Consider the following 23,598-nt stretch of genomic DNA (forward strand, 5'->3'; position numbering starts at 1 on the left):
AACAAATTTTTTGATGTGGAATGCTACCTAGCATAATTCTCAATGTAATTTTCTTCATTGGGGCATGAATGTTCAGATCCAAATGATTCAAAATAAAAGTTCATATTGACATAAGAAACGTTGATACTCCAAGCATACTAATCAAAGTAATCATGTCTTCTCAAAATAACATGGCCAAAGAAAGTTATCCCTACAAAATCATATAGTCTGGCTGTTGCTCTATCTTCGTCACACAAAGTATTTAATCATGCACAACCCCGATGACAAGCCAAGCAATTGTTTCATACTTTAATAATCTCAAACTTTTTCAACTTTCACGCAATACATGAGCATGAGCCATGGACATAGCACTATATGTGGAATAGAATGGCGGCTGCGGAGAAGACAAAAAGGAGAAGATAGTCTCACATCAACTAGGCGTATCAACGGGCTATGGAGATGTCCATTAATAGATATCAATGTGAGTGAGTAGGGATTGCCATGAAACGGATGCACTAGAGCTATAAATATATGATAGTTCAACAAAAGAAACTAAGTGGGTGTGCATCCAACTTGCTTGATCACGAAGACCTAGGGCATTTTGAGGAAGCCCATCATTGGAATATACAAGCCAAGTTCTATAATGAAAAATTCCCACTAGTATATGAAAGTGACAACATATGAGACTCTCTATCATGAAGATCATGGTGCTAATTTGAAGCACAAGTGTGGAAAGAGAGATAGTAGCATTGTCCCTTCTCTCTTTTTCTCTCATTTTTATTTTTTTCTTTTCCTCTTTTTTTCGTTTTCTTTTTTTCCTCTTTTTTTTTCTTCTTTGGCCTTTGTTTTTCTTTTCTTTTTGGCCTTTCTTTCATTTTCTTTTATAAAGTCCGAAGTCTCATCCCGACTTGTGGGGGAATCATAGTCTCCATCATCCTTTCCTCACTAGGACAATGCTCTAATAATGAAGATCATCACACTTTTATGAATTTACAACTCAAGAATTACAACTCAAAGCTAGAACAAGACATGACTCTATATGAATGCCTCCGGCGGTGTACCGGGATATGCAATGAATCAAGAGCGACATGTATGAAAATTATGAAGGTGGCCTTGCCACAAATACAATGTCAACTACATGATCATGCAAAGAGCAATATGACAAAAGTAATGCGTGTCATATGAACGGAACGGTGGAAAGTTGCATGGCAATATATCTCGGAATGGCTATGGAAATGCCATAATAGGTAGGTATGGTGGGTGTTTTGAGGAAGGTATATGGTGGGTGTATGGTACCGGCAAAAGTTGCACGGCACAAGAGAGGCTAGCAATGGTGGAAGGGTGAGATGCGTATAATCCATGGACTCAACATTAGTCAAAAGAACTCATCTACTTATTGCAAAAATCTAGAAGTCATAAAAAACAAAGCACTACGCTCATGCTCCTAGGGGGATAGATTGGTAGGAAAAGACCATCGCTCGTCCCCGACCGCCACTCATAAGGAACACAATCAATAAATAAAATTGTGCTCCAACTTCATCACAAAGCGGTTCACCATACGTGCATGCTACGGGAATCACAAACCTCAACACAACTATTTTTAAATTCATAATCACCCAACTAGCATGACTCTAATATCACTACCTCCATATCTCAAAACAATTATCAAGCATCAAATTGATCATAGCATCCAATTCACTTTCTATGATAGTTTTTATTATACCCAACTTGGATGCTCATCATTCTAGGACCAACTTTGTAACCATAGAAAATACCATGCTATTCTAAAAGACTCTCAAAATAATATAAGTGAATCATTAGAGACTAACAATTTCTTCAAAATTAATCCACCGCCGTGCTCTAAAAAATATAAGTGAAGCACTAGAGCAAAAACTATCAAGCTCAAAAGATATAAGTGAAGCACATAGAGTATTCTAGCAAATCCTAATAAAGTAGGCTTCTCCCAAAAGGTGTGTACATAAAGGATGATTTTGGTAAACTAAAAAGCAAAGACTAATATAATACACGACGCTCCAAGCAAAACACATATCATGTGGCGAATAAAAATATAGCTCCAAGTAAAGTTACCAATGAACGAAGACGAAAGAGGGGATGCCTTCCCGGGGCATCCCCAAGGTTAGGCTTTTGGCTATACTTGAATATCTTGGGGTGCCATGGGCATCTCCAAGCTTAGGCTCTTGCCACTCCTTATTCCATAGTACATAAAAGCTTTACCCAAAACTTGGAAACTTCACAACACAAAACTCAACAGGAAATCTTATAAGCTCCATTAGTGAAAGAAAACAAAATCACCACATAAGGTACTGTAATGAAATCATTATTTATTTATTTTGGTGTTAAACCTACTGTATTCCAACTTCTCTATGGTTTATAAACTATTTTACTAGCCATAGATGCATCAAAATAAGCAAACAACACGCGAAAAACAGAATCTGTCAAAAACAGAACAGTCTGTAGAAATATGTAACAAACGCAAACTTATGGAACTCTAAAAATCCTACCAAAATAGGAAGTCCTGGACAATTTGTCTATTGATCAGCATAAAAAATAATCAACCCAAAAGCACGTTTCTGTGATTTAACAAAACTATATTCGTGGACGCAAAGTTTCTGTTTTTCAGCAGAATCAGATCAACTATCATCATAGGTTATCCTATAGGTTCTACTTGGCACAAACACTAATTAAAAGATAAAAACACATCTAAACAGGAGGTAGATGCAAAATTTATTACTAAACAGGAACAAACACCAAGAAATTTGGGTTGCCTCCCAACTAGCGCTATCGTTTAACGCCCCTTGCTAGGCATAAAAGCGAAGATAGATCTAAGTAGTGCCATCTTTGGCACTAAATTCATAAGTAGCTCGCATGATAGATTCATAAGGTAATTTGACTTTATTTCTTGGAAAGTGCTCCGTGCCTTTCTTTAATGGAAATTGGAATATAATATTCGCTTCCTTCATATCAATCATCGCGCCAATCGTTCTAAGGAAAGGTCTACCAAAAATAATAGAGCAAGAAAGATTGCAATCTATATCAAGAATGATAAAATCTACGGGCACCAAATTTCTATTTGCAACAATGAGAACATCATTGATCCTTCCCATTGTCTTTTTAATGGTGGAATCCGCCAGGTGCAAATTTAAAGAGCAATCATCAAGATCATGGAAACCTAGAATATCACATAAAGTTTTCAGAATCGTGGAAACACTAGCACCCAAATCACACAAAGCAAAACACTCATGATATTTAATTCTAATCTTTATAGTAGGTTCCCACTCATCATTAAGTTTTCTAGGTATAGAAACTTCCAAATTAAGTTTTTCATCATAAGATTGCATCAAGGCATCAATGATATGTTTGGTAAAACCTTTATTTTGACTATAAGCATGAGGAGAATTAACAACGGATTGCAACAAGTAAATACAACCTTCTAAAGAACAATTATCATAATCAAATTCCTTGAAATCCGAGATAGTGGGTTCAATACTATTTAAAGTCATGACCTCTCCAATCCCACTTTTACCAAATTTAGCATCAAGATCTAAAAACTCCAAATTCTTGGGACGCCTTCTAGGTAAAGTTGACTCATCGTCAGTCCCATAATTATCAAGATTCATATTGCAAAACAAAGATCTAATAGGAGACGCATCAATAACTTTAAGATCTTCATCATTATTTTCATGGAAACTAGAAGAAAACACCTTTATAAAGTAATCTTTCTTAGCATGCAATCTTGCGGTTCTTTCCTTGCACTCGTCAATGGAAATTCTCATTACTTTGAGAGACTCATTGATATCATGCTTAGGGGAAGAAGATCTAAGTTTAAGAGAATCAACATCAAGCGAAAGTCTACCAACATTCCTAGCCAAATCATCAACTTTGAGCAATTTTTCTTCAAGCAAAGCATTAAAACTCTTTTGAGAAATCATAAATTCTTTCACACTATTCTCAAAATCAGAGGGCATCTTATTAAAATTATCATAAGAATTACTGTAGGAATTTCCATAATTATTAGAGGAATTACTAGGGAATGGTCTAGCATTAAAGTTTCCTCTATAAGCATTGTTTCAAAAACTATTCCTACCAACAAAATTCACATCCATAGATTCATTATTATTCTCAATCAAAGTAGACAAAGGCTTATCATTGGGATCAAGAGGAGTATTTTTAGTAGCAAACAATTTCATAAGTTCATCCATCTTTCCACTCAAAACATTGATTTCTTCTATAGCATGCACTTTTTTACTAGAAGATCTTTCGGTGTGCCATTGAGAATAATTAGCCATAATATTATCAAGAAGTTTTGTAGCATCTCCTAACGTGATTTTCATAAACATGCCTCCCACGACCGAATCTAAGAGATTTCTAGAAGCAAAGTTCAAACCGGCATAAAATTTTTGTATGATCATCCATAAATTCAAACCATGAGTAGGGCAATTGTGAATCATCAATATCATTCTTTCCCAAGATTGGGCAACATGCTCATGATCAAGTTGTTTAAAATTCATAATATCGTTCCAAAGAGTCATAATCTTAGCGGGAGGAAAATACTTAGAGATAAAAGCATCTTTGCACTTGTTCCAAGAATCAATACTATTTTTAGGCAAAGACGAAAACCAAACTTTAGCATGATCTCTAAGTGAAAATGGAAATTAACTTCAATTTAACAATATCGTTATCCGTATCTTTCTTCTTTTGCATATCACACAAATCAACAAAGTTGTTTAGATGAGTAGCGGCATCTTCACTAGGAAGGCCGGCGAATTGATCTTTCATAACAAGATTCAGCAAAGCAGTATTGATTTCACAAGATTCAACATCATTAAGGGGAGCAATCGGAGTACTAAGGAAATCATTATTATTGGTATTCGAGAAATCACACAATTTGGTATTATCTTGTGCCATGGCAACAAGTAATCCAACACACAAGCAAACAGAAAAGAAGCAAGCGAAAGAGAGAGGAGGAGATTGAGAAAGAGAGTGCGAATAAAACTGCAATGGTGAAGTGGGGGAGAGGAAAACGAGAGGCAAATGGCAAATAATGTAAATGCGAGGGAGATGAGTTTGTGATGGGTACTTGGTATGTCTTGACTTGAGTGAAGACCTCCCCGGCAACGGCACCAAAAATCCTTCTTGCTACGTCTTGGGCTTGTGTTGGTTTTCCTTGAAGAGGAAAGGGTGATGCAGCAATAGTAGCATAAGTATTTCCCTCAGTTTTTGAGAACCAAGGTATCAATCCAGTAGGAGGCACCTCAAAAGTCCCACGCACCTACACAAACAAACCAAGAACTCGCAACCAACACAATAAGGGGGTTGTCAATCCCTTCACGACCACTTGTGGAAGTGAGATCTCATAGAGATAGTATGATAAGATAAATATATTTTTGGTATTTTATAATATAGATGCAAAAAAAAGTAGATTGAAATCTTATATGATAAAGGATAGACCCGGGGCCATAGGTTTCACTAGAGGCTTCTCTCAAGATAGCATAAGTATTACAGTGGGTGAATAAATTACTGCCAAGCAATTGATAGAAAAGCGAATAATTATGAGATTATCTAGGCATGATCATGTATATAGGCATCACATCCGCAACAAGTAGATCGACTCCTGCGTGCATCTACTACTATTACTCCACACATCGACCGACTCCTGCCTGCATCTAGAGTATTAAGTTCGTAAAGAATAGCTTAACGCATTAAGCAAGATGACATGATGTAGAGGGATAAACTCATGCAATATGATATAAACCCCATCTTTTTATCCTCGATGGCAACAATATAATACGTGCCTTGCAACCCTTTCTGTCACTGGGTTAGGACACCGCAAGATTGAACCCAAAGCTAAGCACTTCTCCCATGGCAAGAAAGATCAATCTAGTAGGCCAAACCAAACTAATAATTCGAAGAGACTTGCAAAGATAAATCAATCATACATAAAAGAATTCAGAGGAGATTCAAATATTTCTCATAGATAAACTTGATCATAAACCCACAATTCATCGGATCTCGACAAACACACCGCAAAAAGAGTTTACATCGAATAGATCTCCACAAGAGAGGGGGAGAACATTGTATTGAGATCCAAAAAGAGAGAAGAAGCCATGTAGCTAATAACTATGGACCCGAAGGTCTGTGGTAAACTACTCACAACTCATCGGAGGGGCTATGGTGTTGATGTAGAAGCCCTCCATGGTCGATTCCACCTCCGGCGGAGCACCGACTAAGGCTCCAACATGGGATCTCACGGATTAGAAGGTTATGGTGGTGGAAATTGTGTTTCGTTGGCTCCCTGGATGTTTTCGGGGTATGTAGGCTTATATAGGAGGAAGAAGTACATCGGTGGCCGCCCGAGGGGCCCACGAGACAGGTTGGCACGCCCTACCCTCTCGTGGCCGCCTCGGCTACTTCTTCACTTGCACTCCAAGTCCTCTGGATCACGTTCATTCCAAAAATCATGCTCCCGAAGGTTTCATTCCGTTTGGACTCCGTTTGGTATTCCTTTTCTTCGAAATACTGAAATAGGCAAAAAAACAACAATACGGGTCGGGCCTCTGGTTAATAGGTTAGTCCCAAAAATGATATAAATGTGTAAAATAAAGCACATAAACATCCAAAAGTGGTAATATAATAGCATGGAACAATCAAAAATTATAGATACGTTGGAGACGTATCACTAGATTAGCTAAAATTTCCGCAACAAGTGATTGGTTTGAGGAGTCCTTGAAGGATATTGTACCTCTTAGTATAGATGATATAACAATTATTTGTAATGAATAAAGTCTGTTATTTTTCAATAGAAAAAGTAGCAGTTGAAGGAGAAGAAAAACCATCAAGAGAGGGGTCGGCTCGCCATGATTGTACTTCTCCCCATCCGTCGTTCTGAAGGTCTCACCTTCAATGACTTCAAAAGTGTTACATGATGAGATGACGTAGTTAACAATGGAAACGACACGATTACTTCCGGCACCATGGAAATTGTACATGAGATATTTAACAATAGTCTCACGCCATGGCATTGTAAGAGTATCAAAGCTTACATGTGAATTTGGATAGCTCATTTCAACTTATATATAATTATGTCTAATTCGGTGATTTATCACCGTGCATCCTCAACCTAGCACCACTGCCTCCAGATCTAGCAGTCGCTTGCATCCGATTGTGGTCATCGCTTCATCTCCATGTGGCGGAGCGGAGATCAGAATTCCTTTGGTTAGGTCTTGGTGTCATGACAGTAGTTTGTCCGTGTTAGGGTGGTGTTTTCTCAAATAGAAGCCATTTGAGTCAAATATCACCTCGATGGTGTATGGTTTAGTGATTTTCAAGGATCCCGAAAGTCTTTGTCACGGCCAATATTTACGTACTATGGGGTTGTCTCTCAATTGTAGTATCCATGGACATATCAGTGACATTGTTCTCTTCTTCACCGGCCTCTTCTTTCGAGCCTTTACGAGTATGGTCATTGGCTTTGGTCCAACGATGTTGGGACGGTTGCTTGTCTGTATAGGGGCATCACCCTGTAAATATGCTTAGCACCATTGAAAATTTTCATTGATCATTGCTTTATAAATAAAAGCGAGGAAAAAGTCTTTTTAGTAATATGCTTAGCACCATTGAAAATTTTCATTGTACGCAACAGTTTATTTGTGGTGATCCGACGAGGTTTGGTCGTCCGGAGATATCTGCAAATACTTTCGTGGTTCAATTTGTCAATGTTGTTTGTAATTTCTCCTTTTATGTAGGGTGATTTCTCGATGTTCTCTTTGTTTAAATATAAACCATGTTTAATTGGAAACAATGATATTGTTGGGGATATAACTATTAGGTATGACCTGCCCAGGAGGGGCTGGGTTATACCTATAGGCGATTTATAATATGAAGCCCAAGAGGACACTTGAAGATGGCGGTTCAGTTAAGGGCCCAAGGCCCGAAGGCGACTTAAGGCCCATAGAGATAAACCACTGCTACGTCTTGAGCTTGCGTTGGTTTTCCTCGAAGAGGAGAGGGTGATGCAACAAGTGTAGCGTAAGTATTTCCCTCAGTTTTGAGAACCAAGGTATCAATCCAGTAGGAGGCTTCTCAAAAGTCCCACACACCTACACAAACAAACTGAGAACTCGCAACCAACGCAATAAAGGGGTTGTCAATCCCTTCACGACCACTTGCGAAAGTGAGATCTAATAAAGATAGTATGATAAGATAAATATATTTTTGGTATTTTATAATATAGATGCAAAAAGTAAAGATGCAAATAAAAGTAGATTGAAAGCAAATATGATAAGAGATAGACCCGGGGGCCATAGGTTTCACTAGAGGCTTCTCTCAAGATAGCATAAGTATTACGGTGGGTGAACAAATTACTGTCGAGCAATTGATAGAAAAGCGCATAGTTATGAGATTATCTAGGCATGATCATGTATATAGGCATCTCAAACTATTTCAACCTTCACGCAATACATGAGTGTGAGCCATGGATATAGCACTATGGGTGGAATAGAATATGATGATGGGGATGGTGTGGAGAAGACAAAAAAAGTCTCATATTGACGAGGATAATCAACGGGCTATGGAGATGCCCATCAATTGATGTCAACATGAGGAGTAGGGATTGCCATGCAACAAATGCACTAGAGCTATAAATGAATGCTCAACAAAGGAAAACTAGTGGGTGTGCATCCAACTTGCTTGCTCACAAAGACCTAGGGCACTTGAGGAAGCCCATCGTAGGAATATACAAGCCAAGATCTATAATGAAAAATTCCCACTAGTATGAAAAAGACAACTTATGAGACTCGCTATATGATAAACATGGTGCTACTTTGAAGCACAATATATGAGACTCACTACATGAAGAAAAAGGTGCTACTTTGAAGCACAAGTGTGGAAAAAGAGATAGTAACGTTGCCCTTTTTATTTATTTTCTTATTTTCTTTCTTTGGGCCTTTCTTTTTCTTTTGGCCTTTCTTCCTTTTTTTCTTTTTTTGCTTGGGCAATGTTCTAATAATGATGATCATCACACCTCTATTGATTACAACATAAGAATTACAACTCGAAACTAGAACAAGATATGACTCTATATGAATGCCTCCGGTGGTGTACCGGGATGGTGCAATGAATCAAGAGTGACATGTATGAAAAAATATGCATGGCGGCTTTGCCACAAATACAATGTCAACTACATGATCATGCAATGGCAATATGACAAAAGTAAAGTATGTCATGATAATGATGAGCGGAACGGTGGAAAGTTGCATGGCAATATATCTCGGAATGGCTATGGAAATGCCATAATAGGTAGGTATGGTGACTGCTTTGAGGAAGATATAGGGAGGTTTATGTGTGATAGAGCGCATCGTATCACGGGGTTTGGATGCACCGGCGAAGTTTGCACCAACTCTCAAGGTGAGAAAGGGCAATGCACGGTACCGAAGAGGCTAGCAAAGGCAGAAAGGTAAAAGTGCGTATAATCCATGGACTCAACATTAGTCAAAAGAACTCATATACTTATTGCAAAAATTTAGAAGTCATCAAAAACCAAGTACTACACGCATGCTCCTAGGGGGATAGATTGGTAGGAAAAGACCATCGCTCGTCCCCGACCGCCACTCATAAGGATGCACAAGCCAGGTACACTTCATGTTTCAAATTTGTTACACAACTTTAACCATACGTGCATGCTAAGGGACTTGCTAACTTCAACACAAGCATTCTTTAAATTCATAATCACCGAACTAGCATGACTTTAATATCACTACCTCCATATCTCAAAACAATTATCAAGTATCAAATTTATCATAGCATCCAATTCACTTCCTATGATAGTTTCTATTATACCCAACTTGGATGCCTACCATTCTAGGACCAATTTTGTAACCATAGCAAATACCATGCTGTTCTAAAAGACTCTCAAAATAATATAAATGAAGCATGAGAGACTAATAATTTCTTCAAAATTAAGACACCACCGTGCTCTAAAAGATATAAGTGAAGCACTAGAGCAAAAACTATCAAGCTCAAAAGATATAAGTGAAGCACATAGAGTATTTTAGCAAATTTTAATAAAATAGGCTTCTCACAAAAGGTGTGTACAGCAAGGATGACTGTGGTAAACTAAAAATCAAAGACTAATATAATACACGACGCTCCAAGCAAAACACATATCATGTGGCGAATAAAAATATAGCTCCAAGTAAAATTACCAATGAACGAAGACGAAAGAGGGGATGCCTTCCTGGGGCATCCCCAAGCTTAGGCTTTTGGCTATTCTTGAATATCTTGGGGGTGACATGAGCATCCCCAAGCTTAGGCTCTTGCCACTCCTTATTCCGTAGTCCCTAAAAGCTTTACCCAAAACTTGAAAACTTCACAACACAAAACTCAACATGAAATCTTATAAGCTCCGTTAGTGAAAGAAAACAAAACCACCACATAAGTTACTGCAATGAACTCATTATTTATTTATTTTGGTGTTAAACCTACTGTATTCCAACTTTCTTATGGTTTATAAACTAATTTACTAGCCATAGATGCATTGAAATAAGCAAACAACACACGAAAAACAGAATCTGTCAAAAACAGAACAATCTGTAGCAATCTGTAACTAATGCAAACTTCTGGAACTCTAAAAATCCTACCAAAATAGAAAGTCCTGGACAATTTGTTTTTTGAACAGAAGCAAAAAGAATCAACGCAAAAGCACCTTCCTGTGATTTAACAAAATTATATTCGTGCGTGCAAAGTTTCTGTTTTTCAGCAGAATCAAATCAACTATCATCGTAGGTTATCCTATAGGTTCTACTTGGCACAAACACTAATTAGAATATAAAAACACATCTAAACAGGAGGTAGATGCAAAATTTATTACTAAACAGGAACAAACACCAAGAAAATTGGGTTGCCTCCCAACTAGCGCTATCATTTAACGCCCCTAGCTAGGCATAAAAGCGAAGATAGATCTAAGTAGTGCCATCTTTGGCACTAAATTCATAAGTAGCTCGCATGATAGATTCATAAGGTAATTTGACTTTATTTCTTGGAAAGTGCTCCATGCCTTTCTTTAGTGGAAATTGGAATATAATATTCCCTTCCTTCATATCAATCATCGCGCCAATCGTTCTAAGGAAAGGTCTACCAAGAATAATAGGGCAAGAAAGATTGCAATCTATATCAAGAACGATAAAATCTACGGGTACCAAATTTCTATTTGCAACAATGAGAACATCATTGATCCTTCCCATTGGCTTTTTAATGGTGGAATCCGCCAGGTGCAAATTTAAAGAGCAATCATCAAGATCATGGAAACCTAGAATATCACATAAAGTTTTCGGAATCGTGGAAACACTAGCACCCAAATCACACAAAGCAAAACACTCATAATATTTAATTCTAATCTTTATAGTAGGTTCCCACTCATCATTAAGTTTTCTAGGTATAGAAACTTTCAAATTAATTTTTTCATCACAAGATTGCATCAAGGCATCAATGATATGTTTGGTAAAAGCTTTATTTTGACTATAAGCATGAGGAGAATTAATAACGGATTGCAACAAGGAAATACAACCTTTTAAAGAGCAATTATCATAATCAAATTCCTTGAAATCTGAGATAGAAGGTTCAATATTATTAGAAGTTGAGGATTCTCCAATCTCACTTTTACCAAATTTAGCATTAAGATCTAAAGACTCCGAATTCTTGGGACGCCTTCTAGGAAAAGTTGATTCATCATCAGTCCCATAATCATCAAAATTCATATTGCAAAACATAGATCTAATAGGAGACGCATCAATAACTTTAAGATCCTCATCATTATTTTCACGGAAACTAGAAGAACACGCTTTTATAAAGCTATCTCTTTTAGCACGCAATCTAGCGGTTCTTTCCTTACACTCATCAATGGAAATTCTCATTACTTTGAGGGACTCATTGATATCACGCTTAGGAGGAGAAGATCTAAGTTTAAGAGAATCAACATCAAGCGAAAGTCTATCAATGTTCCTAGCCAAATCATCAACTTTGAGCAATTTTTCTTCAAGCAAAGCATTAAAATTATTTTGAGAAATCATAAACTCTTTCACACTATTCTCAAAATCAGAGGCCATCTTATTAAAATTACCATAAGAATTATTGTAGGAATTTCCATAATTATTAGAGGAATTACTAGGGAACGGTCTAGCATTAAAGTTTCCTCTATAAGCAGTGTTGCCAAAACTATTCCTACCAACAAAATTCACATCCATAGATTCATTATTATTCTCAATCAAAGAAGACAAAGGCATATCATTGGGATCAAGAGGGGTATTTTTAGTAGCAAACAATTTCATAAGTTCATCCATCTTTCCACTCAAAACATTGATTTCTTCTATAGCATGCACTTTTTTACTAGAAGATCTTTCGGTGTGCCATTGAGAATAATTAGCCATAATATTATCAAGTAGTTTTGTAGCATCTCCTAACGTAATTTCCATAAACGTGCCTCCTGCGGCCGAATCAAAGAGATTTCTAGAAGCAAAGTTCAAACCGACATAAAAGTTTTGTATGATCATCCATAAATTCAAACCATGAGTAGGGCAATTGCGAAGCATCAATTTCATTCTTTCCCAAGATTTGGCAACATGCTCATGATCAAGTTGTTTAAAATTCATAATATCGTTCCTAAGAGTGATGATCTTAGCGGGAGGAAAATACTTAGAGATGAAAGCATCTTTGCACTTGTTCCAAGAATCAATACTATTTTTAGGCAAAGACGAAAACCAAACTTTAGCATGATCTCTAAGTGAAAACAGAAATAACTTCAATTTGACAATATTGTTATCCTTATCTTTCTTCTTTTGCATATCACACAAATCAACAAAGTTGTTTAGATGAGTAGCGACATCTTCACTAGGAAGGCCGGCGAATTGATCTTTCATAACAAGATTCAACAAAGAGTATTGATTTCACAAGACTCAACATCATTAAGAGGAGCAACTAGAGTACTAAGGAAATTATTGTTATTGGTATTTGAGAAATCACACAATTTGGTATTATCTTACGCCATGGCAACAAGTAATCCAACACACAAGCACACAGAGAAAGGCAAGCGAAAGAGAGAGGAGGAGATAGGGAAAGAGAGGGCGAATAAAACGGCAAGGGTGAAGTGGGGGAGAGGAAAACGAGAGGCAAATGGAAAATAATGTAAATGCAAGGGAGATGGCTTTGTGATGGTTACTTGGTATGTCTTGACTTGAGTGAAGACCTCCCCGACAACGGCGCCAGAAATCCTTCTTGCTACGTCTTGAGCTTGCGTTGGTTTTCCTCGAAGAGGAGAGGGTGATGCAACAAGTGTAGCGTAAGTATTTCCCTTAGTTTTGAGAACCAAGGTATCAATCCAGTAGGAGGCTTCTCAAAAGTCCCACGCACAACTCGCAACCAACACAATAAATGGGTTGTCAATCTCTTCACGGCCACTTGCGAAAGTGAGATCTAATAAAGATAGTATGATAAGATAAATATATTTTTGGTATTTTATAATATAGATGCAAAAAGTAAAGATGCAAATAAAAGTAGATTGAAAGCAAATATGATAAGAGATAGACCCAGGGGCCATAGGTTTCACTAGAGGCTTCTCTTAAGATAGCATAAGTATTACAGTGGGTGAACAAATTACTGTCGAGCAATTGATAGAAAAGCGCATAGTTATGAGATTATCTAGGCATGATCATGTCTATAGGCATCACGTCCATAACAAGTAGACCGACTCTTGCCTGCATCTACTACTATTACTCCACACATCGACCGACTCCTGCCTACATCTAGAGTATTAAGTTCATAAGAACAGAGTAACACATTAAGCAAGATGACATGATGTAGAGGGATAAACTCATGCAATATGATATAAACCCCATCTTTTTATCCTCGATGGCAACAATACAATACGTGCCTTGCAACCCTTTCTGTCACTGGGTAAGGACACCGCAAGATTGAACCTAAAGCTAAGCACTTCTCCCATGGCAAGAAAGATCAATCTAGTAGGCCAAACCAAACTGATAATTCGAAGAGACTTGCAAAGATAACTCAATCATACATACAAGAATTCAGAGAAGATTCAAATATTACTCATATATAAACTTGATCATAAACCCACAATTCATCGGATCTCGACAAACACACCGCAAAAAGAGTTTACATCAAATAGATCTCCACAAGAGAGGGGGAGAACATTGTATTGAGATCCAAAAAGAGAGAAGAAGCCATCTAGCTAATAACTATGGACCCGTAGGTCTGTGGTAAACTACTCACAACTCATCAGAGGGGCAAGGATGTTGATGTAGAGGCCCTCCGTGGTCAATTCCCTCTCCGGCAGAGTGCCTACGAAGGCTCCAAGATGAGATCTCATGGATACAGAAGGTTACAGTGGTGGAAATTGTGTTTCGTGGTGCCCCTGGATGTTTTCGGGGTACTTAGAGGAGGAAGAAGTACGTCAGTGGCCGCTCGAGGGGCCCACGAGACAGGGGGCGCGCCCTACAGGGGGGCCCTCCTATCTCATGGGGGCCTCGGCTGCTTCTTGAGTTGCACCCCAAGCTCTCTGGATCACGTTCATTTCAAAAATCACGCCCCCGAAGGTTTCATTCCGTTTGGACTCCGTTTGATATTCCCTTTCTTTGAAATACTGAAATAGGCAAAAAAACAGCAATATGGGTTGGGCCTCCGGTTAGTAGGTTAGTCCCAAAAATGATATAAATGTGTAAAATAAAGCCCATAAACATCCAAAAGGGGTAATATAATAGCATGAACAATCAAAAATTATAGATACGTTGGAGACGTATCAACCGCCATATGTACATGACTTGTATTGTAAGGCAAGAATAGATAGTCACCGAGCCGGACACTGTTTATGAGCCGTCCTGGACTCTGTAAGCCGCTGGGCGTCGACCTCTGTATATAAAGGGACGACCCGACGACGGTTCAAGACAAGTAACATCAAATCGAGAACTAGGTCAAGCGGATTTCGCTCCCTGGTCATCAAGACATAAGCAATACCACCTCAAACTGGATTAGGCCTTTACCTTCACCACAAGGGGCCGAACCAGTATAAACTCCCATGTCCTTTGTCCTGTTTTAACCCCTTTAAGCTTTCTAGTTGCGATGGCTCCACAACTAAGTCCTTTTGCTAGGACATCTGTCGTGACATTTCCACGACAGTTGGCGCCCACCATGGGACCAACGCATGGTGGATTTGAGTTCTTGAAGGGCAGATTCGAAGGGCTCAAAGGATACGCTATGGGCCGGATGACCAAGAGTCATCGCGGCAAGCTCTACATCGACGATACAGGCTGGGGCCCCGATGTCGGCTCAATAGAGTACGGGTACCGGGTCCCCTTCGGCGGAATCCACGTCTTCATCGGCAAGATCAACGAGTCGGGCCCTGAGCCGGGCATCTGCATCAACATCGTCGAGACGGCTCAGCGTGCGAGACCCGCTCGAGCTCACCTCGCCGTGAAGCGTGCCTTCGTGGGATGCATCCATGGAGGGGAATTTTCTGAAGGATCTGTGTCTGGTGGTGAGACAGCCATCTACTCTGATGGTGAGTCGTCCATGGGTGAGAGGATTCATTGTATCAACTGCAGGATGGCAGGCTTGGGGGCTGTTTCGATGGCAACAGTATTTCGGACCCCTTTGTGCCGCTGAACAGAGTCGGGATCTTCATGGCTGGCACACAACCCGGGCAGAATTCTACGGTTGCGGCGGCAATGACTTTTGGGTCAGCAGCGGTGACGACAACCTGGGTAGGAGGCCCTGTGCGCCCGCTGGCTCAGGTCCTGATGGCTTTAATGGATAAGATGACAGCTCTGTTAACCGCCATGGTCAATCTGGCGGATCAAGCTCAACATGATGCGGAAGTAGCGCAACTACGTGAGGAGGTAGCATAGGCCATGGAGGACTTGGCAGCAGAGGACGTCATGATGGCTGCAGAGCGGGTGGCTCTGGATGCTCAGGCCCAACGGATTCAATCTGAGGCTTTTCAGCTTACGATGGATTAGAACGCATCAAATGAAATCATGAGGAGAAGGCACCAGTCCCGTCTGCCTACGGTTTATGAGCCTAGAAACCTTTTTCGCACGCCTGGTGCAGGATCCAGTAACCCGCCTGAGGTAAACCGGGCCACGGCACCCGGGGCTGGGACGTCGGTTCAACCACGTATGAAGGACCCCCCTCGTCAGCATACTGCTCCGCCTCAGCATGTACCAGTACCATCGGGTCATTATTCTAACCCTTTGGAGAACATGATTGCTGCGGCGGCACGATTGGCGTCTCCCAGTGGATGGCGACTCTCCAATGGCGGTTTAAACATGAAGGGTCAGAGAACTTCTCAGATAGCTCTGGCACAGTAGGAGGCATATTCTTATAGTAGAGACAGGATTCATTCCACCCCCTCGCCCAAGCCGGAGCTATAGCAGGCACATGGACTCGCCAACCATTTCAAGAAATGCCCGGCGGCGTGACCAACCGTGCGGGTATGACCCGGCGCGTGATGGAGCTCTTAATTTGGTTGATCAGGAGAAATTGCGCCAAGAAGCTGAGCGGGCGGCTCAGCAGGCAGCTTATCAGCCCCTTCCGGTTTATCCGACGACTTCAATTGAGGCAAGCGTAACCTCTAGGACTGGGGGAGTACCTTGTTTGGTACCGGCTTTGCGTAACGAGCGTTTGCCCAAGGATTTCAAGGGACCTCGAAATGTGCCTAACTACACGACCGACTTACAACCTGGGTCATGGATCGAAAGCTACGAGATGGCCATGGAACTATTGGAAGTCAGTGATGCTGCAATGGCCAAGTACTTTACCATGATGCTGGATGGAACATCCCGTACTTGGTTGAAGGGGCTACCACCTAATTCCATCGGTTCATGGGCAAAGTTAAAGGACCGGATTTTTCAGAACTTTAAAGATACATGCAAGCAGCCCATGTCGATTGTGGACTTGACTAATTGCAAGCAATAGGAGGGTGAATCCATGACCCATTGGGTGCGCTAGGTCAAGGCCATAATACATTCATCTGATAAGATGGACGCCGGCTCTGCAGTCTTAATGTTAGAGAAAAATTGCCGTTTTGAGCCTCTGAGACAAAAGCTGGGGCGGCTCAAGCGCGATTGTAATGACATGGGCCAGCTGATGGCAGCTCTAGTCAAATATGCCGACTCTGATAGTACCAAGGATCCCGAGTCTGAAGATGAGAAGACAGGGAAGGGAAAGAAGGGCGGCAATGCTAAGGGCCCGCAACATAACCCGGCAAATTAAGGAGGCAATAACAAACGTAAGGCTGATGGTAGCTCGGAGTTTGTGGCTAACACCAATGCGCAGGGCAACAATCAACGATGAAAAGGGAGGCCGCCCCCTTGGTCTGGCGGGTCAGGTCCCACTCTTGAGCAGTTGCTAAATGAGCCCTGTCCAAGGCATGGCACTCGGGAGAAGCCGGCCACTCACCTGTGGAAGGATTGTACGATTATGAAGGCTTTCAAGAATTCTAACATGTTTCACAACAATCATGGTCCCGGCAGCGGCTCAGGCGGCGAAGGTTTTCATGGTCCGGGTTATGGAGGTGGTCAAGGCCACCAAAATAATCAAGGTGGATAAAATCAAGGCAACCATGGTGGTTATAACCAGCAATCCGTCCAAGGGGGTCAGCAGCAGCAACAATCCGGGTATCAAAGTCATCCCAAGCAGTTGAGCAGTGGGCAGTATCACGTTTTCGCCACAAGTTTGTGTAAACGGGACCAGAAGCTTCACAAGAGGGCAGTGAACACCGTTGAGCTGGCAGTTCCCCAATACTTGCGATGGTCTGAGCAACCCATTATGTGGAGTCGGGCGGATCACCCGCCCCGGGTTGATAACCCGGGTCACTTAGCTTTGGTGGTGGCACCTCAAGTTGGTGGATACAAATTTACTAAGGTACTCATGGATGGAGGTAGCAGCATTAATATCCTTTATTATGAAACCTTCCATTGCATGGGGTTAACTGATAAGAATCTTAAGTAGTCCAATACTGTTTTCCATGGTGTGGTTCCTGGTAAGTCGGCATACCCAGTTGGCAAGATTGAACTGGAGGTAGCCTTTGGAGATGAGCATGATTCCAGGGCTGAGAAGTTAACTTTTGAAGTGGTCAATATCAAGAGCCCGTATCATGCTCTGTTTGGACGGCCGGCTTATGCCAAGTTCATGGCGCGGCCGTGTTATGTTTATCTACATCTCAAGATGCCTGGTTACAAGGGGACCATTACGGTTCATGGTAGTCGGAAGGTAGCCTTGGAGTGCGAAGAAGGTGATGCGGCTTATGCTGAGTCGGTATGCAAAACGGAAGAGTTGAAGTTTTACAAGGATAATGTTGATCCGGCTGATATGACGTCTTTAAAAAGCCAACTACAGAGCATGACCCGGTGATGAAGTTTAAATCGGCCGATGACACCAAGCTTGTTGATTTCGTCCTTGGCGACTCATTTAAGCAGTTCAGTATCAGTGCTAATCTGGATCCCAAATAGGAAAGAGCGCTCATCGAGTTCATCCGTGAGAACCCGAACATCTTTGCATGGAAACCTTCTGACATGCTGGGTGTACCGAGAGAACTCGCTAAGCACACTCTCAATATTGATCCGAAATTTAAGCCGGTCAAACAGTTTCTTCGGCGGTTTAATGAGGAGAGGCGTAAGGCCATTGGTGAGGAAGTGGCCCGGCTCTTGGCAGCCGGGTTCATTATTGAAGTATTTCATCCTGAGTGGTTGGCTAACCCCGTGCTAGTGCTCAAGAAGAATGGCATTTGGCGTATGTGTGTGGATTACACAGACTTAAACAAGGCTTGTCCAGCTGATCCTTTGCTCTCCCTCGTATTGATCAAATCGTTGATGCTACGATGGGTTGTGAGCGTTTGAGTTTTTTGGATGCTTACTCTAGTTATCATTATATCAAGATGGCAGTTAAGGACCAGGAGAAGACATCATTTATTACTCCTTTTGGAGCCTTCTGCTATGTGTCGTTCTATGAGTCGCCAAGCTTGTCGGGCCAGTAAGGCCTGGTTAAAGAGTCTAAAGTCACGAAATCCAAGGCCACCCCGTTGTTTGGGTTCAATTATCTTCTCCCATGCAGTCCAGTGGGTCTTCCTCTTTCCTTGTCTTGATCCCCACAAAAAATTCCTTACAAGCCTCGTCAGGACATCACAAACTAAGAAAGGAAGCTTGAAGACCCCATAATATAGGTTGGTAATGATTGGGCTACAGATTTAATCAAAGCTTCTTTCCCTGCTTGTGACAGAGTATCACCCCACGCCAAAATTCTCTTGGTGAGTTGCTCTTGTAGGTTTTGGAATTTTCCACAGTGCATAGGGCCTTCCGGCGTTGGTAGATACTTGCTTTCAAACTCATCGCCAGAAATCTGAAGGACATTTTTCACTTCCTCCTAAACACCTACAGGGCAACTATCTCCAAACAAAATAGAGCACTTGTGAGGGTTTATGAGTTGCCCTGTAGCATTAGCATACCCATTTATGATTCTTTTAATAGCTTCTACTTGTTCTCTTTCAGCCTTAAAAAAAGAGAAGGGTGTCATATGCGAACGAAAGGTGGGATATATCTGGTGCATTCCGACAAATTTTGACTGGTTGGATCTCTTTGTTCTGCACCCCATGTCTTAGCAAAGCGGAGAGACCTATAGAGCCAAAGCCACTATCTTGAAAGCTAAGTATTTCCCTGATGGCGACTTGATGAATGTAAGTTTAAAAAAGGATCTTCCTTTACCAGGCAAAGCATTATGGTGTGAGTGGTTGAAAAATGGCTACATTTGGCAAGTTGGAAATGTATAATGTATCGACATTTCGAAAGATGCATGGATTCCGAATTGTGCAAATAGAAAAATTATTACTCCTAGAAGAGGGAACCTCCTGTCAAAAGTTTCTGATCTTATTAATCCAGACACAAATTCTTGGGGTGAAGATATAGTGAGACAAACTCTATGGTTATGGATGCTCAACGAGTCCTTGCGACTCCTCTCCCTATGCATAATAGGATGGATTTCATTGCTTGGAGTTATACAGAAAATGGGTTGTTCACTGTTCGTTCAGCTTATTTGGTGGAATGGAACCAGCAACATAGGAGGAAATTGCAAATAACAATGGTATGGGACAAACCAATGGCAACCCCATTTGGGGGTAAGATTTGGAAATTATCCTGTCCGACCAAGGTAAAAAAAATTATTTGACATATGTTACATGAAACTATCTCGTGTCGTGCTACGCTCGCCAACAGACACATAAAAGCTTCGCCCACTGATACGTCTCCAACATATCTACTTTTCCAAACACTTTTTCCCTTGTTTTGGACTCTAACTTGCATGATTTGAATGAAACTAACCCGGACTGACGCTGTTTTCAGCAGAACTGCCATGATGTTCTTTTATGTGTAGAAAACTAAAGTTCTCGGAATGGCCTGAAAATCCACGGAGGCAAGTTTTGGAAAATATAAAAATACTGGCGAAAGAATCAAGACCAGGGGGACCACACCCTCTCCACGAGGGTGGGGGACGCGCCCACCCCCCTGGGCGCGCCCCCTGTCTCGTGGGCCCCCTGAGGCTCCACCAACCTCAACTCCAACTCCATAAATTCTGTTTCGCGGAGAAAAAAATTAGAGAGAAAGTTTCATCGCGTTTTACAATACGGAGCCGCCGCCAAGCCCTAATCTCTCTCGGGAGGGCTGGTCTAGAGTACGTTCGGGGCTCCGGAGAGGGGGATTCGTCACCGTCGTCATCATCAACCATCCTCCACCACCAATTTCATGATGCTCACCGCCGTGCATGAGTAATTCCATCGTAGGCTTGCTGGACGGTGATAGGTTGGATGAGATTTACCATGTAATCAAGTTAGTTTTGTTAGGGTTTGATCCCTAGTATCCACTATGTTCTGAGATTGATGTTGCTATGACTTTGCTATGCTTAATGCTTGTCACTAGGGCCTGAGTGCCATGATTTCAGATCTGAAGCTATTATGATTTCATGAATATATGTGTGTTCTTGATCCTATCTTGCAAGTCTATAGTCACCTATTATGTGTTATGATCCGACAGCCCCGAAGTGACAATAATCGGGATACTTCTCGGTGATGACCATAGTTTGAGGAGTTCATGTATTCACTATGTGCTAATGCTTTATTCCGGTTCTCTATTAAAAGGAGGCCTTAATATCCCTTAGTTTCCGCTAGGACCCCGCTGCCACGGTAGGGTAGGACAAAAGATGTCATGCAAGTTCTTTTCCATAAGCACGTATGACTATATACGGAATACATGCCTACATTACATTGATGAATTGGAGCTAGTTCTGTGTCACCCTATGTTATAGCTATTACATGAGGAATCGCATCTGACATAAGTATCCATCATTGATCCAATGCCTACGAGCTTTTGACATCTTGTGCTTCGTTTATTTACTTTTCCGTTGCTACTATTACAATTATTACAAAACTATTATATTTACTTTTGCCACCGTTACCATTACTATCATACTACTTTGCTACTAAATATTTTGCTGCAAATACTAAGTTATCCAGGTGAGGTTGAATTGACAACTCAACTGCTAATACTTAAGAATATTCTTTGGGTCCCCTTGTGTCGAATCAATAAATTTGGGTTGAATACTTTACCCTCGAAAGCTGTTGCGATCCCCTACACTTGTGGGTTATCAAGACTAATTTCTGGCGCCGTTACCAGGGAGCATAGCTCTATTCTTTGAGTCACTTGGGATTTATATCTTTTGATCACTATGAGGAACTTGAAAGACGAAAGAACCAAGATTTTTCCCTCAACTATGAGGGGAGGTAAGGAACTGCCATCTAGCTCTGCACTAGATTCTCCTTCTGTTTTGAGTAAGCTTGCGACACCTAAACCTGCTACTGCTATGAATTCTGATATTTCGCATGTTATTGATGATGCCACTTCTGCTATGCATGATACTTATGATGAAACTACTTCTGTGCATGATACTACTGTGCCATTAGGTGAATTTCTTGATGAACAACTTACTAGGGTTAGAGAGAATGAGATTATTGAAGATGCTATTATTGGTGATGGTGATGATGAAAGTTCTCCCCCTGATTATGAATTACCTGTTGTTCCTGAGGGTTATGTTATGAATGAGGAAGCTGCTAGAGCTATCTTTGCTTGCAAAGATATATATGATCTTAAAAAGTTATTAGCTAAATGGAAGCAGCAATCCCTTAATGCTAGAATGAAACCTGACCCTGCTTTTGCTACTTCACCTATCTGTGTTACTGATAAGGATTATGAATTCTCTATTGATCCTGAGATTATTACTTTGGTTGAATCTAATCCTTTTTATGGCCTTGAATCTGAAACTGTTGTGGCACATCTTACCAAGTTGAATGATATAGCCACCCTGTTTACTAATGATGGTAAATCTTGCTATTATTGTATCCTTAAGATATTTCCGTTCTCATTAAAGGGTGATGCTAAGACTTGGTTTAATTCTCTTGCTCCTGGTTGTGTGCGTAGTCCCCAGGATATGATTTATTACTTCTCTGCTCATAAGAAACAAGCTGCCTTGTGGGAAATATATAATTTTGTGCAAACCAAAGAAGAGAGTCTCCCACAAGCTTGGGGGAGGCTTCTCCGATTACTTAATGCTTTGCCTGATCATCCTCTTAAGAAAAATGAAATACTTTATATCTTTTATAATGGACTAACCGATGCTTCCAAGGACTACTTGGATAGTTGTGCTGGTTGTGTTTTCAAGGAAAGAACAGTTGACGAAGCTGGATTACTATTGAATAATATGTTGAATAATGAAAATAATTGGACTCTTCCTGAGCCAATTCCTGAACCAATTGAGCCAACTCCTGAGCCTATTCCTAAACCCACTCTGAAGAAGAGAGGTGTTTTATTTCTCAGTCCTGAAGATATGCAAGAGGCAAAGAAATCAATGAAAGAAAAAGGTATAAAAGCTGAAGATGTTAAGAATTTACCACCTATTGAAGAAATACATGGTCTTAATATACCACCTGTTGAAGAACCACATTGTCTTGATAACCCGACACAAGTAGTAAAGGTAAATTCTCTCTATAGATATGATAAAGTTGACATTCCCTCTACTAAATTTCATAGCCCATGCTTAGATGAATTTGATGACTTTATGGCTAGACAAGAAAGTTTTAATGCTTATGTTGGTAGAGAATTAAAGAATAATGCTTTCGAGATAGGACGCTTGAGCGATTATATGGCTAGAGTTAAAGGTGAACTTAAACTCATTAGCAAATATGCTTCTATGGTTGCTACTCAAGCTGAGCAAGTTCTTAAAGCTCAAAATGATTTGCTCGATGAATTAAATAATAAACCTGACTTTGCTGTTAGAGTGGCTACTAAACTAGTAGAATGACTCTGGAACCTTTGTATCCTGAAGGCCACCCTAAGAGAATTGAGCAAGATTCTCATAGAAATAATTTAGAGGCACCTAGTTCTTCTAAAAAGAAAAAAAAAGAAAAATGATAGGACTTTGCATGCTTCTAGTGAACCTGTTACCGACACACCTGAGAATCCCAATGATATTTCTATTTCTGATGCTGAAACACAATCA

This window comes from Triticum aestivum, chromosome 5B (assembly GCF_018294505.1).
Source record: "Triticum aestivum cultivar Chinese Spring chromosome 5B, IWGSC CS RefSeq v2.1, whole genome shotgun sequence".
In the NCBI taxonomy this organism is placed as follows: domain Eukaryota; kingdom Viridiplantae; phylum Streptophyta; class Magnoliopsida; order Poales; family Poaceae; genus Triticum; species Triticum aestivum.